Genomic DNA, 17,355 nt, shown 5'->3' with positions numbered 1-17,355 from the left:
TGTCCTGCATCAGTCTCTTTCTGTAACTCCTAATATTTGGATGTTGAACTTCTAGTGTTTTTTTTTTTCAATATTTTTCTGTATTCTCATCCATTTTATATGTTTTGACCTTTGTGCCTTGCTTTCTAGGAGGTCTTTCTCTCACATCTATTTCCACAGTCATATTTTTTTTCATATCCAAGAGCTCTTTCTGTTCTGTGAATGTTCTATCTTTACGGTTTTATATATTTTTTTCGATGGAGGCAATTTCTTCTCATCTCTCTGGAAATATAGATATTTGTCTTACTTGTATTTTTTTTTGCTCGACAGTTTTTCCCCTAAATCAGTTCTCTTTCCTCTAGATTCTTTTACTTTGCTTTTATATTGGGTTGGTCAAAAAGTTCATTTGGGTTTTTCCATCAGATGTTATAAAAACACCTTATGGACCATATTCCATAACATCTTACAGAAAAACCCAAGTGAACTTTTTTGGCCAACCCAATGTTTCACACTAGTGATTTTCCTTAGGGGATCAGCAATAAAGAAGAGTAACCAACTTTACAACCATATGCCTTCTCATAACTTACTTTTCCTTCAGTATGTTTAAAACTGACTTCTGTGAAAGTGAAGTCGCTCAGTCGTGTCCGACTCTTTGCAACTCTTTGTAGTGTACCAGGCTCCTCCCTCCATGGGATTTTCCAGGCAAGAGTACTGGAGTGGGTTGCCATTTCCTTCTCCAGGGGATCTTTCCAACCCAGGGATCGAACCCGGGTCTTCTGCATTCCAGGCAGACGCTTTAACCTCTGAGCCACCAGGGAAAAATAACAATTATCAAGACTGTCCTACTCAGCCTTCTCTTTTGGGGGGTTTGGTAGATCTTTGCTCCTGTCTTTCTTAGGCTCAGAGCAGAGAGGTCTCTGCCTTTGGTTGGCCATAGCACCCGCTGGCATTACTTTTTATTTTCCTGTGATCTGTTTTGCCTGAGAGGAGTAATGGAACTTATAATGAACCTTAACACCTACTCCAGGAAGATCTCGAGTTCTCTTATCCTGTTCGCATTAAGCATTCCTTAGTCAGCTTCTGCTCATGTGTAATTTAGCGGAATCATCAATGTACCAGTAGTCAGAATACATGGAAACTGGCCAGATTCCATTATCAACAATCTTTAAGGTCAGAGGGCAAATTTTCCTGTTCCCCTCCCCCCCAAAATTAACTGGTTTTGTGATGTCATAGGTTCTTTTTTCCTCTGACCTTCTGTGATATTCTATGACGCTTCTATTATTCTGCCCTTTGAGACTTGTTGGCGTGAAGATCCCACATGGCGACTACCAATCTGTCTCATTATGAAGCCAGTAACAATCTCTCTTGTAACATGACATGCCGGTTGTTTTTTTTTTTTTTTTTTCCCGTAGTTCTGGAACTAGACTGTATGGTGCTGAGCAGTCTTGACAGTCAGCTTAAATTAATAAAGAAATATGGTAACTGACAGGGGGTCCCACACTGAAGGCACTGAGAAGATTGTAATAGCTCCAACGGTGTGGAAATGGTTCCTAACTTTTTTAAAACCATGGAATACCTCAGCAGGCGGATGCTTATAGATTAATAATCACTTTGCAACGCTGTGGGAGAGCAGTTATCCATCATTGCAATATGGACGGCATTGCCAGAGAGCATTTTAGGAGGTTTGACTGCAGAATGCACTGAGAAGGCAGCACGAAAAGAGTTTTTTCTCCCATCCTATGAAATGTATTTTAGTCTAGCAGATAAATTGTATCATTAGACACTTGTATGCACTGTCTGGCTGCGTATTGGCACTGATAGCTTTACCCACCCCCCTGCCCCATTACGAGGTGCTGTAGCACAGGCAACTCTTGTTGAGGCTCAGCAGACTTGGGGAGATAGTGGAGAATGAGCAGAATCTCTTCCTACTGAAACATTTGTACCCAGAGAGAAAAGAGTCTTCGGTAGTTCTGGCTTACTAGTAAAGGAGAAATATACAATGACATAGAAATTTGGAAAACAACAGTACCTTATTATGAGTGTTTTATTTGGTATAGTTTATTATAATGTAATGAAAACTCCAGAATACATGAAGGCATACCAAATAATTAGAGTTCAAAGAGCAACAGACAAGTTTTTGAAGCCTTTATTGAATTTTTTAGAGTATTGCTTCTGCTTATGTTTTGGTGTTTTGGCTGCAAGGCACGTGGGGTCTTAGCTCCCCGATCAGGGCGTGAACCTACACCCCTTACACTAGAAGGTGAGATTTTAACCACAGGACCACCAGGAAGTCCCCAGAAAATATTTAAATGGCACAATAGGAATGTAGTTAAACATGCAAAATGACCTTTTTTCAAATGAAAAATGATAATTCAACAATGACTATGATCTACAAAATTAATAAAAATAGAATGGATAATTTTTCTTTGAAAAAAATTTTATATTACAAAGTAATATAATTTGGGGATATAAAATGCAAGCATACAAGAACAGAATTAAAAAAAAAACAAACTCTAGTTCTACTTTTCCATCCTTTTCCAGATGAGAATTATTTTCCAACTTATTTTACAAGGTTGTAGATAACAGTCTACACTAAGCTTCCCTGATGGCTTAGTGGTAAAGAATCCGCCTGCCAGTGCAGGAGACATGGGTTCGATCCGTGGGTCGGGAAGATACCCTGGATGAAGGTATTAGCAACCTACTCCAGTATTTTTACCTGGGAAATCCCGTGGACAGAGGAGCCTGATGGGGTACAGTTCATGGTGTCGAAGAGTCGGACACGATTTAGTGACTAAATGATGACAAAGATAATGGTTGAGAGCAGTGTTTCTCAAACTTTAGTAGGCATCAGAATCGCCCGGAGGGTTTGTTAAATGCAAATGGGAAACACACCAGGGTCTGTGATTCAGGAGGCCTGTGTGGGGTCCCGTTTCTAATAAGCTCCAACAGATGCCGATACAAGCAGTATGGAGGTCAGTGATGTGAGAAACAAGGATAGAATTCAGGGTTATGGATTTCTAAAGGCAGACCTCATGTCTTCATGTAGCCCACCAACGATTCTGCAATGTAGAAAACAGTTGATCTGTACCAATTAATCAAATGGATTTATATGACTTACTGGAACACACTGCGTGATAGCAAAGAGACAATCACCGAAGCCGCCTGTTTCCCCTTTAATCACCACAGATGGAAAATCTAGTTATGCGACCATGGGAACCAGGAAGAATGCACTCAGGCCTAGAGAATGTGTCCCTGGCTCATTTTCTTTCATTACCATGTTTTACTCATCAGAAAGATAGAGTATGGACCACAAATCTGTGAGCCTTATATCTGTTAATTATTGACTAGAGGAAGGCTTTATGGCAAATGGTGGGTTTCAGCTCTAATAAATAATGGGGTTGGTTCTGCCCAATGACAGATGTGTGTAATTCTCATTAAAGTCAGTGGCAGTTACACAAGAGCATCAAAGCAAAATGGTGTCTTTTACAGAATGTTCTGATTTGGTAAATTACTCTCTCTCTCTCAAATAGTAGAGACATATGCTATTGTTCTCTGTGGGGAACAGGGAAAACTCTTTTAGCCAGGTTGCAGTTTCAACTTTTAGACTTAGAATGTACAACTCAGAAACCACATGAAATGCTTTCACCCAGAAACCTTTAAATAGACAGGAATTAATAACTGTATTGAAGATGCTTCCAGAATCATGCTTTGGATGGGGAGAGTTAGTGGGTAACTGGATTGAATACCTGCTTATCTCTGGATTTTCTGAATATCAGGTGAGTCCAGTAGTCCTTGCTGAACTGTGACAGTAGTCACTGTACCATCACTATGAGTAACGAAGAAATCTAAAGGGATTTCTTCATCACTGTAAAATATATCAGTAGATGCAGCTAGAAAGGCTAATGGGTGATAAATATTCTTCCCTGGTGGCTCAGATTATAAAGAATCTGCCTGCAGTGCAGGAGACCTTGGTTTGACCCCTGGGTCAGGAAAATCCCCTGGAGAAGGGAATAGCAACCCACTCCAGTATTTTTACCTGGAGAATTCCATGAACAGAGGAGCCTGGAGGGCTACAGTCCATGGGGTTGCAAACAGTCTGACATGACTGAGCAACTAACACTTTCACTTTCACTTGCACACTCTTAAACTGAGTGCTAATCCTCAATTTATCATTGAGATTGTCTACTTCTAAAGTGCTTCAGTTACCAATCGCGTCTATAAAACTGAGAAAATACTTTCTGCCCAGTCTGTCTCCCTGGGATGCTGTGATCAATAAGAGTGGAAAGCATGTTGAAATGATAAAATGCACTAAATTAATTAGAAGAATAAACATTAGAGGAAGCATGCAAATACCCACTCTAATGGCCCTTAGACAATTACATCAACCTTTACTCTCTGACCACCAGGAGAGTCAGTGTATGAATCTCCTTTGAGATAGTTAGTCTTTTGGAGCTGGGGAAGATCCTTCCCTAGCATCACATATTTAATCACCGAAGATGATGGCACAGTTTTGATTGCATGTGCATTTGACCAACTGTCTCCCTCTCACCCAAATGTTTCTTTGATTCTTAATCAGCATTGTATCTTCCTTGGTTTCAGAATAGAAGGGGTTGAAGCTCTAAAAGGAAAGAAACAAAAAGGCAGTTTTGTGTATCTTCTTTGTGGGTTTGTTCTACTACCCTTCTCCCTTTTCTCAGGATTATTCCTCATTTCTTGAGACTCTCTTCTTCAGATGCTCCAGCACTATAATCATCCACAGTTTCTAACAAAAAATTTAACCAGGTATAGCTGATTAAATGCAATTTAATTTAAAAGTAAACCTAAAACTTCCATGAAGCAGTGGAAACAAAGAGAAGGGGAAACAAAGTCAATGGTTTTTTTTTCTTTCATCCAGTATTAATATGCAAAAGCATATTAATACATACTCTCCAATGGGAAACACGTGACAGGGAAACAGGTTGGAGGATATTTAATGTGTTCAACTCTGGCGTTGACATAGGATAACCTTTGGGGAGAGAGGAGAGAGGAAAATGCATCCATGAAACTAGAATTGACCTCTGTCTCATCGTTCCTGTAGAAATCTTTGTGTGGATGGCATCGAACTGATGTGGGCTACTGTTTAATCTGTGGGGTACTCCAAACGTACTCTGGAATGCTGTAAAAGTCTTATCCTAGAGACACTGAAGCTTCATGATTATTTGAATGCCAAGTTTTGAGCTCCAGAGCAACCACCTGCCACTTAACTGCTGTTTCTAGGCAGGGGGCAGGTATAAAACTGCTTTCTCGAAGCAGGGGGCTTGGGGGTCAAAAAGTTCACTGTGCTGCGGGCATAGCCTCAATGTGAAACGGGTGTCTGCTGGGTATATGGTATTAGAGCGTTGGTGCATTTCAGTGGAAATTTGGAAAAGAGGAATTCGTGATGAGACATTAAAAAGCCACTGCCGCCGCCTCCTTCCTCTTTTTAGTGCTTGGTCTTCTATCCTTCCTTCCTCCTCTGTCTCCCTTCCTTCCCTCTCCTCTTCCTACCCCCTACTTTCTCTCCTGCACGCCGTCCTCCTCTGCCTCTTCCCACTCTTCCTCTTCTCTTCTTCCTCCTCTTCTCCTTCCTCTTCTTCCTTTTTATTTTAGAGCTCTGAACCTTGCGGTATCATGATTAAATTCCCCTGATAGTACACTGACAATACCTACCCGCCACCACCACCACCCCACTGTCACCAATCTTAACCTTTTTACAGTATTTTTCTAATGTTAATGGACCCATGACTCCCTGGTTAAATTATTGCTCTGATTCCGTAAGTCTTAGATGGAGATTCTTCATTCAAACATGCTCCCAGATGGTGCTGGTCAAACAAAGGCCTCTATGACTTTAGGAGAAGTATGGAGTTTAGATTGCCACCAACTTCTTGCCTCAATCTGGAAAGCTCAGAAAGATTTAAATGGGAAGATCCATATTCTGATCAGATACCACTTTTCTACAAGTATTCTTACACATTGTACAGCCTTTGCATAATTAAGTAAGGTTTTGATACTAAATGTGTAAGACAGGTAAAATAAAACTACATACATGAAGGAAGATAGAAATAAACATTGTATGGTGAGACCTCAGAAATGTGAGAGGTAGATCTGTCATTTGAATGAGAAGAATTGATTCTCAGCAGCCTGCGTCTTGGAGAAGGGATGCAGTCTTTCCTGGCCTTGATCCTGCTCACTGCTGGCAGGAGAGCTTTGCCTTTTTAGCTGTTACATTCACAGTGGATATTTTTGTTAATAGATCCCACATGGTTGCAGATGTAGAGAATGCTGCCCCCAGCAACATGGATGCAACTAGAAATTGTCATACTAGTGAAGAAAGTCAGAGAAGGAGAAATATCATACGACATTGCTTATATGCAAAATCTGAAAGAGAAATGATACAAATGAACTTGCAAACCAGAAACAGACTCATACACTTAGGGAACAAACTTACGGTTACTGTGGGGGAAAGGATGGGAGAAAGGGACAGGTAGGGAGTTAGGGAGTGCGTGCGCAGGCACGTACCACTATATTTAAAATAGATAACCAGCAAGGCCCTAGTGTACAGCCCAGGGAACTCTGCTCAGTGTTGTGTGGCAGCCTAGATGGGAGGGGAATTTGGGGGAGAATGGATATATGAATATATATGGCTGAGTCCCTTTGCTGTTCCCCTGAAACTATCACAGCAATGTTAATTGGCTACATGCCAATACAAAGTAAAAAGTTAAAACAGAAAGAATGCTACCCCCTGTCCAAGGAAAAATCAAGGTGATCATCACTGTGAGACAGGACACATACAGGATAGAGGCTTCACGCTGGAGTGAAATCCTTTCCTCTGGATTTCTTGGGTTGACAAGTCTGAGACCCGACTCTGCTTGTCATCCTGGTGTGACCTTGTCCAGCCCGTTATCCCTCACGGTATTTGCTGTTCTACAGTCAGCGCGAAGCATGGATGGTCTCTTTTTACAAACATTTATTACAAGCACCATAAACATTTTGACACAGTCTTCTTCTTTTATAAGTTTTCTGTAAATACAATTAGAGCAGATATAAATCAAGATGACGGCGGTCCTTTTCCAGTCTTTTGATGTTCCCAGGAGTGCGATTGGTCTCTTTAATTGCTTCCTAATGTAAAAATATCATTGTTAGGAAAGCATAAATCATGGCAATTTTGCCCCACTAGAGGCTAAAAGCCGCACAAGATGTGGTCATTAAGATATACTAATAGATCTGGCAGTTTCTATAATAGGAGCTTTTAACAAGGTAGAAATAATGACATGCTACAGTGAAACAAGAGAGAAAATAATGATTTTTTTTTTCATGCAAAAGAGATCACCCACTTGAAAACCATTAGCCAGTTAACAGTAAGAGTTTTATCCCCCCCACCTTTTTTTTCCCCATTTTTCCACCCTACTCACAGGGTAGTTTGTGAAATATTGGACTGACCAGAAAGTTTGTTTGGGTTTTCCTTTAAGGTGTTAGGGAAAAAGCTGAAGAGCTTTTGACTAGCTCAATACAACTCTGGATTAATAATCAGTTCAGTTCAATTCAGTCGCTCAGTCGTGTCTGACTCTTTGCGACCCCATGAATTGCAGCACGCCAGGCCTCCCTGTCCATCACCAACTCCCGGAGTTCACCCAAACTCATGTCCATTGAGTCGGTGATGCCATCCAGCCATCTCATCCTCTGCCCTCCCCTTCTCCTCCTGCCCCTAATCCCTCCCAGCATCAGGGACTTTTCCAATGAGGCAGCTCTTCGCATCAGGTGGCCAAAGTACTGGAGTTTCAGCTTTAGCATCAGTCCTTCCAATTAACACCCAGGGCTGATCTCCTTTAGAACGGACTGGTTGGATCTCCTTGCAGTCCAAGGGACTCTCAAGAGTCTTCTCCAACACCACAGTTCAAAAGCATCAATTCTTCAGCACTCTGCTTTCTTCACAGTCCAACTCTCACATCCATACATGACCACTGGAAAAACCATGGCCTTCATCAGACGGACCTTTGTTGGCAAAGTAATGTCTCTGCTTTTCAATATGCTATCTAGGTTGGTCATAACTTTCCTTCCAAGGAGTAAGCGTCTTTTAGTTTCATGGCTGCAATCACCATCTGCAGTGATTTTGGAGCCCCCCAAAATAAAGTCTGACACTGTTTCCACTGTTTCCCCGTCTATTTCCCATAGAGTGATAGGACCGGATGCCATGATCTTCGTTTTCTGAATGTTGAGCTTTAAGCCAACTTTTTCACTCTCCTCTTTCACTTTCATCAAGAGGCTTTTTAGTTCCTCTTTACTTTCTGCCATAAGGGTGGTGTCATCTGCATATCTGAGGTGATTGATATTTCTCCTGGCAATCTTGATTCCAGCTGTGTTTCTTCCAGCCCAGCGTTTCTCATGGTGTACTCTGCATAGAAGTTAAATAAGCAGGGTGACTGACAATAGACAGCCTTGACGTACTCCTTTTCCTATTTGGAACCAGTCTGTTGTTTCATGTCCAGTTCTAGCTGTTGCTTCCTGACTCGCATATAGGTTTCTCAAGAGGTAGGTCAGGCAGTCTGGTATTACCATCTCTTTCAGAATTTTCCACAGTTTATTGTGATCCACACAGTCAAAGGCTTTGGCATAGTCAATAAAGCAGAAATAGATGTTTTATATATATATATATATATATTTCATTTTAATATGCTGTATACCAGTGCATAGTAAGGGTCCAGTAAGTGATAGATAATTGTTATTTATCTTGATTATAATCCAGGCTCTATTTTGGCTTCTGGTGAAATCACTGAGTACCCTTAGTTTTGTTCCACATTATTTGCCCTTTTAACCACAGGATGTGGATAATGTAAATATAGTCTGGAAATTATTTGTTTACCTTATGACACTAATATAGTTTGTGCTGGATTTGGCAATCAAAAGTGTATAAATCAGCAAACCCCACAGATATGAAAAGCCTAGTCATTTTATAAGTTTGCTACTCAGAACAATGTAGACACATGCCGTGTATTTTCCATATATTTTCCAAAATAGCACAGCTAGTTTTATGTGAGGGCTGAATAGGCACTTTATGTGAAAATAAAGAGGTGCTTTATGTGAAAATATCAGAAAGTTACTAGGGCTCCATCCTTAAAATGCCAGGTTTTCCTTTTTGGTTCCAATGACATCTTGGGCTCTTGCCTGAGGAATTTACACGCAGAAACTAGCACATGTGCAGTTCACAGGTTGGGAAGCCTGGAGCTTAGGGCTCAGCAGCTCCTGGGGTGGTGTTTGCACTTCATTTTGTTGGCCCTGTATATCGGATTTGATGACATCTGTTAAGGAGACAGTGAAGGGAAGATGTGCATAGGAAATCTCAGTGCATACAGGCTGCATATCAATGAGCTGAGGCTGCTGTTACTTTACTATTTATTTTGTGGCCTTTGGGGCTTTGACAGACAATACCCAATCTGTTTCTCATCGGTTTAAATCTCAATATTTGCTTTTAGATGTTTTACTATAAAAGCTTTAAGAAAAAGAAGGTTATAGTTTGTTCATGTCTTAAAGAGTTGGCCTCTTGCACATCTCCACAAAAGAGATTTTGGTATGATATATACAGGGAATATTTTTATATTTCCTTTATAAAGAGTCATTTTACATTTAAGGAAAAAAAATAATTATCAAGAGGAGCAACATAAAAATGAAAAAAAAAAAACAACACCATGAACTTAACACAAGCTACAAATGTCAGTTTTGACATCTTTTACTTCTAACAAGGGCTGCCAATGGCCAATGCACAAACCAGAGGTTGCCTTTATGTTTTTGTTCTAACAGTCCCTGTTAGAGTCTGATTTTAAAATTTTAGGTTGAATCCAAAGATAATTCTGTGAGTGGTGGATGCTGATTACCCAGTCATCCAGATCATTAAGAAAGATGTTCTTCTAACAAAAAACTGGCATCTTAGATGAAATGGATCTTGACCTTCCTAATCAGGTGATGGTTCATATATAATAAGCCCAGCATCACCTGGAGCTTGTGAGAAATGCAAACACTCAAGCTGCATCCCATATACACTAACTCATAACCCAAAGTTTAACAAGGTCCCCAGGTGGACGTATGCATGATAAAATTAAACCACCAATCTAGACCAAGGGCTGACGAATTTTTGCCATGAAGGGTCAGATGGTAAATATTTTAATGTTCCAGGCCAATCTTTGTCACAGCTTCTCAACTGTGCTGTCACAGTGTGAAAGAAGCCACAGACAGTGCATGAAAGAGTAAGTGTGACTGTGCCCCAATAAAACTTTATCTGTGGACATTGGAATTGGAATTGGATGTAATTTTCACATGTCACAAAGTGTTATTCTGATTTTGCTGTTTTTGTTTTATTTATTTTTTTACCAACCATTGGAAAATGTAAAAACCATTGTTAGCTCACTGGCCATACAGGAGGAGGAGGCAGACTGGATCTAGGTTGCTATCCCCTGAGCATACCGGATGGCAATAGTGGTGAAGAACTCACCTGCTAATGCAGGAGATGAGTCACAGGTTCGATCCCCTGGTTGGGAAGATTCCCTTTAGAAGGGCATGGCAACCCATTCCAGTATTCTTGCCTGGAGAATCCTATGGATTCTGTAGCCTGGTGGGCTACAGTCCGTGGAGTTGCAAAGAATCAGACATGACTGAAGTGACTTAGCACGCACACAAGCATACTGGAAGATATGGTTTGCTTTACTTCTGTAAGGATGCTAGCTGCCCTCAGTACCCATCTTAGTTTGCTCAGGTTGGCAAGGATGAATGCCTGGACCAGAGGGCTTAACCAAGGAATTTCCTTCTTTACAGTTCGGAAGACTGGGAGTCCTAGATGGAGGTCCATCAGGGTGTGTTTCTGGCTTGCAGACAGCCTTCTCCCTGTGTCCTCAATGGTAGAGAGAGAGTGAGCCTTTTAGTGTCTTTTTTTATGAGACTATCACCTATGGCTGATTCATGTTGATATTTGGCAGAAACCAGCACAATTCTGTAAAACAATTATTATTCAATTAAATAAATAAATTTAAAATTTTAAAGTTTATTAATCTTATTGGATCTACCCTTAAGACTTCATTTGGCCTTAATTCTACAGGCCCTACCTCCAAATACAGGCACATAGAGGCGTGCAGCTTCAACATGAATTTTGTGGGATGCTGTTCAGACCATGGCAGTGACCAGACTAGTTTTCTCTCCCTAGTAGCTTCTCCCATTACTTCACCCAAATCATCTCTGTCGTGTGGGATGTCCCATTGTCCTTGTCAGCTGTATCTCTCCTTTGCTGCCTAAACCAGGTCTTATTTATTTATGATAATATATCCTATTTCTTTAACAAAATTGCGAGCTCTTGGAATTTAGACAGTGCTGATCAAGGATCCAGAAGTTCAAATGAATTTAAATTACTCAGTTGCCGTGACTAGTTACTGATTGCCGACTAGAAATGACCCAACCTGATCTTTCTCATTCTTGACCCTCTCAGTTGGCTAAGTGATTTCAGATTCCCCAGGCATACTTTTGGTCTATTTCCTCATCTTTACCACAGGGCAAGAGTTGTGAAGAAACATCTGTCTTCTCTATGGTGGGATTAATGGTTATTCATTGGAGGCTAGCTTTGAAGAATCAGTGCTCTAGTATCTGGCACATAGAAGGGACTTGGCTCTGGAAACCTGCACTGTATAAACCTTACTATTTCACCTTCTCTCCTGTTGCAGTAAGATAAACTAGCCCATTTCCTGGTCTTCAGATGAAATAAGTGTTCTTCCTCCCCTTCTCTACTCCTCCCCCATCGGAGAGCTGTTTGGCAGCCATCATTAACACAAGATCCTTGCTTAACAGAGACCTTTCACTGCACTTTATTTACCATTAATGTTTCAACATTGTCAACTATCGATCCTAAATATTAGGTCACAGTGAGCTGATTCTCCAAGGAGCCACTCTGTATTGTTCCCTGCTGTATATTCTCCAGTGTTTTGCCCAGTCCCTTTTTAATGACTCCCAAGGCAGAACTTCCCTCACTTGCTTTGGAAATGTTTGTATTAGTGGCTCCTGGTGCAGACAGATGGGGACTCCAGTAGGGTCCTCATAAATCTTTCTCAAGTCTTATCTATGTCACAATCACAATTTAAAGCCTGAGGGGAGAGTAAATGACTTAGGAATAAACCCTGTATATTATCTCATCTGCTTTGCTACCTTTCTGCCGCGAATGACATGGATTAACAACTTTCCCTGCTTCCTCTCTTCCATCTACTCTTCTGCTCCCTCCATATTTCCAGCTGCAGCAGGGGTCCCTGATTAACATAACTGTGGCTAGGTTTTCTGCTCACACCAAGCAGAAACTCGGGTGACAGGGCACAAGTGTTCTTGATGTGTTAGGGACATTGACCACAGAGTAACTGCACCCTACATTTCCTGCTCGAGATAAGCACTTGTAAAATGCATGCAAACGCCGCAGCATCAAGCCAGGCTGCGAGGATGCATATAGAGGACTCATGAATGGCAGATGAAGACGCTCAACAGAAACACTCTGAGCAGAAGCATTTAGCATCCAGAAGCAGTGATCACTTAGGAGGAATTCGCCTCTTGGTGTTTCCTTCATTCTGGATTTGAGAGTCGGACACGACTGAGCGACTGAACTGAACTGAAAGTAGCAATGCTGCAGAATTTAATTTGGGATAATTCAAAAGGAAACAAATGACAGCCACTATAATACTCGTTGTGGGCAGTGTGGGACAAGCTTCCTTTGTTGTGCAATTCTTTTGATGCTAGTAACTGCTTCTTTAGCCTCCAGATTGCTTTTCTGGCTCTTTTCTCTGATCTTGTCTTCCCATGCAGAAAGTTCAGATGAGTACAGTTTTCTAGTAAAAATTATCTTGTGTCATTTAAAATAATCATACATGAACTTGAATTACATTGAATACTAGAGCTCTGGAATGCTATTTCAAAATCTTATGATTTAGAGAATGTTTTTAGTTAATCTGTAGTGAGAGAAGATAAGACTACTCCCCAGTTGTATAACCTTGACCAAGTGACTTAGGTCCTCAATTTCCTCAGCTCCAAAGTGGGGATAAAACCTTGATCTCCTTCAGGAAATGAAGTCATTAGGAAATGTATGCAAAGCACTTGTAATTGACTTATGTGCATATTAGATGATCAGTACTTTCTGATTGTTGTCCTCTTTGAGTATTCAGAGTAGGAGCATTGTAACTTGTGACTTATGGTAAGGTGGTGAGGGCTTTGGGCAATGACCGTACTATCAGCCATGTCTATGTGACCAAACCCCATGGAAAAGCTCTGGACACCAAGGCTCGGGTGAACTTCCCTGGTGGGCAGTACTCCATGCCTGTTGCCACACATTGTTACGAGAGAGGTTAAGTGCTGGCTTCATGACTGCAAGGAGAGGACAGCTAGAACTTCCCACCAGGTCTTCCCTGGACTCTGCCTTATGTGCTTTTCCTTTTGTTGATTTTAGTCTACATCTTCCACTGTAATAAACTGTGATTGTGAATATCAGCAAACAAAAGTAGCAGCATTAAAATTATAGCAGTGCCCACTTGTTTGGATATGTCATGGAGTCCACCAAATAACTGAGTAACATAGGAAGAGGGGGAAAATGTGATCTCTTAGTGAGAGCATCTTTATTTGAAATCTTTGTATGTTGATAATTTTGTATTAGAGATATTTCCTCAACTCCCATTCAGCCAAGTGCATGGGTTTGCCCATTATTGCTGAAATGATCATCAGCAGCACTCTTTATTCCTAAAGACTCTCCGCACATTTTTATTACAGATGGAGTGGGTATCCGCAAAGAACTGGAGTATAGTAAACTGTGCAACAAATGGCATGCCAGAATCAATTTACTGCAGTCCCCCAAACACAATCACTTTCTCTTTACCTGCCTCCAGCATGAGCCTCTAAACAAACCTTATATGCATGCATCACACACAACTGAGTGCCTCTATGTCGTCTCTCTTAAGCAGAAGTTTATGCTACAAAAGGTAATGTAAAAAAAGAGAAGAGCTATCAAATGGAATTTTAGTCTTCTGAATTGCTATTTGGGAAAGGAAGAACAGATGGAGTCGTGGAGGATCAATGTTAAGAGGGTTCTTGGTGATTGCAACTGACTTCTTAACAGATGAAGACAGTGAGTCACAGAGAGTGGAAGTCATGTGCCCAAGAATTTCACTTGAGAATGAGGGGGGCAGATTTTAAACCCATGTTTATCATCTCTGGGTCCCCTTTTATCTTGTCCATGATATGTTGTTATCAAAATTTCTTGGTGGGTATTTATTAGTTGTGCTTAAGGTAGTGTTATGGGCTTCCCTGGTGGCTCAGACAGTAAAGAATCCACCTAGAATGCAGCAGACCTGGATTTGATCCCTGGGTTGGGAAGATCCCCCTGGAGGAGTACATGGCTACCCACTCCAGTATTCTAGCCTGGAGAATCCCCATGGGCAGAGGAGCCTGGTGGGCTGCAGACCATAGCGTTGCAAAGAGTCAGACATGACTGAGCAAATAGGCATACAAGGTAATGTTATAATTCTAGTACATATGATGGAAAACAGACTAACTCATGTTTATCTGTTAGGGGCCAGTTGCTTCATACATGGTTTCTGTTTGTCATTTTAAAGTTTTATTTCATTTTTACTATTTATTTGGCTGCTCTGGGTCTTAGTGGAGGTACATGATATCCTTGATCTTTATTGAAGCATATAGAATTTTTTTATTATTAAAAGTTGTGGCATGTGGAATCTTCTAGTCACAGTATGCCGATTCTTAGTTGCAGCTTATGGGATCTAGTTCTTCTATCAGGGATTAAAATCAGGCCCCCTAAGTTAGAAGCAGGGAGTTTTAGCAACTGGACAACCAGGGAAGTCCCTCTCTTTGTCTTTCGGCAGCCCAAGTTACCTTGATTATATGGATGGAACAATTAAAAATGTGAATCTTGTCTTTCCAAGATTCACAATCTGTAAATGAGGGACAGGCATTAAAAGTTGCTGGGACAGACACTGATTCGTAGAGCCAAAGTGAATGGCTCAACAGTTCTAAATGGGAAGAGCTCTGAGATCCTGACTCTCTGTTCTACATTTTCTTGTATGTTTAGAAGATTTAGCACTTCAAGAGCTTGATTTTCATATATGATATTGTGTAAAGGTTTATTTTATGATATTCCAATGGATAACTTGGTTCTGAGACTTTTTGTTTTTGGAAAGTTAGAGTTAAATTGTAATCTGGAAGAGGAATATCAGAATAAATGAAGAAGGGGAAAATGCTCAGTTTCCCCTTGTAGGAATGAGTATTGGTTGTATCTCAAAGAATATGAGTTAAAAATAAGAACATCTAAACTGTTTTTATTTCCTTGGTATTAATGTTCATCACCACCATTCCTTCCCATAGACCCTTGCATCCTGAAATTTCCTTGGTTATAAACACAATTTAAAAAATCTGTAATAATACAATATTGTTGGTCAATTATACTTCAGTAAAATAATAATAATAATAATATGATTTTCCAAGTGTGTACTTTTTGAGGAGCAGGAATGGGAAATATCCTTGTCTGTTAGGAATTTTCTGATTGAGATTTTCTTATTGTTACAGGATAATATGATGATAAAATATACTGGGCCGTTGCACATCTAGAAATGATCCTTCCATCCATTATACAGGAGTAAAGGATGCTGGCATCATTCTTGTAGAAATAGCAGTGCTGCAAATAGCCAGTTCATTGTTGGTTCCAATTTGGAAGCTGACAAATACTTGCTTTATGGCCCTGCCACATGCAAAGTCTATCTTTCTGCCTACACAGCACAAGTCAGTAACCTACATAATTCTTCCGGGATATTCTGAAAGCCCCAAGGCAGGAGTTCATACTGTATATATTTGGCATTCAGAATCGGATGTGGAAGTGAATTCATTGACATCCAGGGAGAATTTCCAAATATTTCAAAACAGTTATTTTTGCAAGTTCCTCCTATTTGCATTCTTTAGTGTGTGCTGTCCTGCTAATGTTGGCCTTTGTCATATATTTGTCATACATGTACCATTTGGCATTCTGATTCAGCAAAACAAACTACCATATTTAGCTGCTTTGCCTTTTAGAGGGGTTTATTTTACCTGAAGAGGCTGAAAAGTGAAAGTGATAGTTCCTCAATTGTGTCTAATTCTTTCTGACCCCTTGGACAGTAGCCCTCCAGGCTCCTCTGTCCATGGAATTCTCTGGGCAAGCATACTGGAGTGGGTTGTCATTTCCTTCTCCAGGGATCAAATCCAGATCTCCCACATTGCAAGCAGATTCTTTACCATCTCAGCCACAGGGAAGCTGAAGAGGCTGCAAGACCAAATCAAATCAGGGAAGCTTTTTATTTGCTAAAATATTTTACCTTTTTAAATAAAAATATGAACAATCATGGTGACATCTTAATGTCTGTTTGATACCAAGGTAAAATACTTTATTCATAAGATGAAAACAAAAAAGAAAAAAAGAAGAAGGAATGAAAGGTTGGCCAACTGAGTGACTTGTCATCTAAAGTGGAACACTTTCCAGGGTGAACCATCATCACAGTGCGCTTAGCTTAGGTAAAAAGGGTTCAGGGTCGTCCTTACAGGTGTGTGATATTGCTGATCTAAGCATGCTTGAAAAGTAGGCTAAGCAAAAAACTGTCTTTGTTGTGCTAAACCTCAATCACCTCTGGATTCAAACATCCACGAGAGCAGAAACAGGCATCAGTATATATTAGAAAAGCGTAAGCTTGTCCTTGGAGTCCATGGACCTGAGTTCAGTTTATTTCATATCCCAGTGGAGCTTTAAGAGGGAAGTCTCTACCTGCTCTCCATCTGTTCTTGGCTTCTCTTATCCTCCCTGCTGACGCCTAAGGTGACTATGTCCTCATCTGAACTTAGCCACCCCACCCATGCTTCTTTCAATTGCAGGGTCCCCCATTTTAATTAAGAGGACCCTCTTGGTTCACCTATGCTTGATTTCTCACTGATGCCCCTTGCAGGCACTGGAGGAAAGTATTTGGCTGCTTTCCTGAGCTCTGTTGGGTATTCAGGTTTCTTGTGGAAGCTGTGTTAGATCGATCTGCCTAGACATTCTTGACAGGTCACTTCACTGAGCCCTTCTATGCTATGGGGAATGGGGAGCTTTTTAATGTGAATGATTCAAGTGGGAAGCTGCATAAAAACACCCTCTACTCTCAGATTTCTAAATGTAAATGGAGAGTCTTTGCCCCTGTGATCCTGCCACCCTCTCAGTCTCAGAGATCTAATTTCTTGTTCTCCTCTTTTTGACTCTTTCCCTGCCCACCCACCTCTAGTTCAGAGGATCTTTGCCTACTGTACGCAGGGGCAGGATGGAGGTGGTGGTGACTGCTG

At 40.8% G+C, this 17,355-nt stretch overlaps 1 non-coding gene across 1 annotated transcript; it reads right to left on the bottom strand.

Moving 5' to 3' along the window:
* Window positions 1–725: 725 nt before the first annotated feature.
* On the bottom strand, window positions 726–797 carry TRNAS-GGA. The gene has a single exon. It is a non-coding gene; the product is annotated as a tRNA-Ser (tRNA).
* Between the last annotated feature and the right edge of the window lie 16,558 nt (window positions 798–17,355).

Source organism: Oryx dammah, unplaced genomic scaffold, assembly GCF_014754425.2.
Source record: "Oryx dammah isolate SB20612 unplaced genomic scaffold, SCBI_Odam_1.1 HiC_scaffold_22, whole genome shotgun sequence".
Taxonomy (NCBI): Eukaryota; Metazoa; Chordata; class Mammalia; order Artiodactyla; family Bovidae; genus Oryx; species Oryx dammah.
The sequence above is the reverse complement of the archived record's forward strand: the minus strand, read 5'-3'. Positions and strand labels throughout refer to the sequence as shown.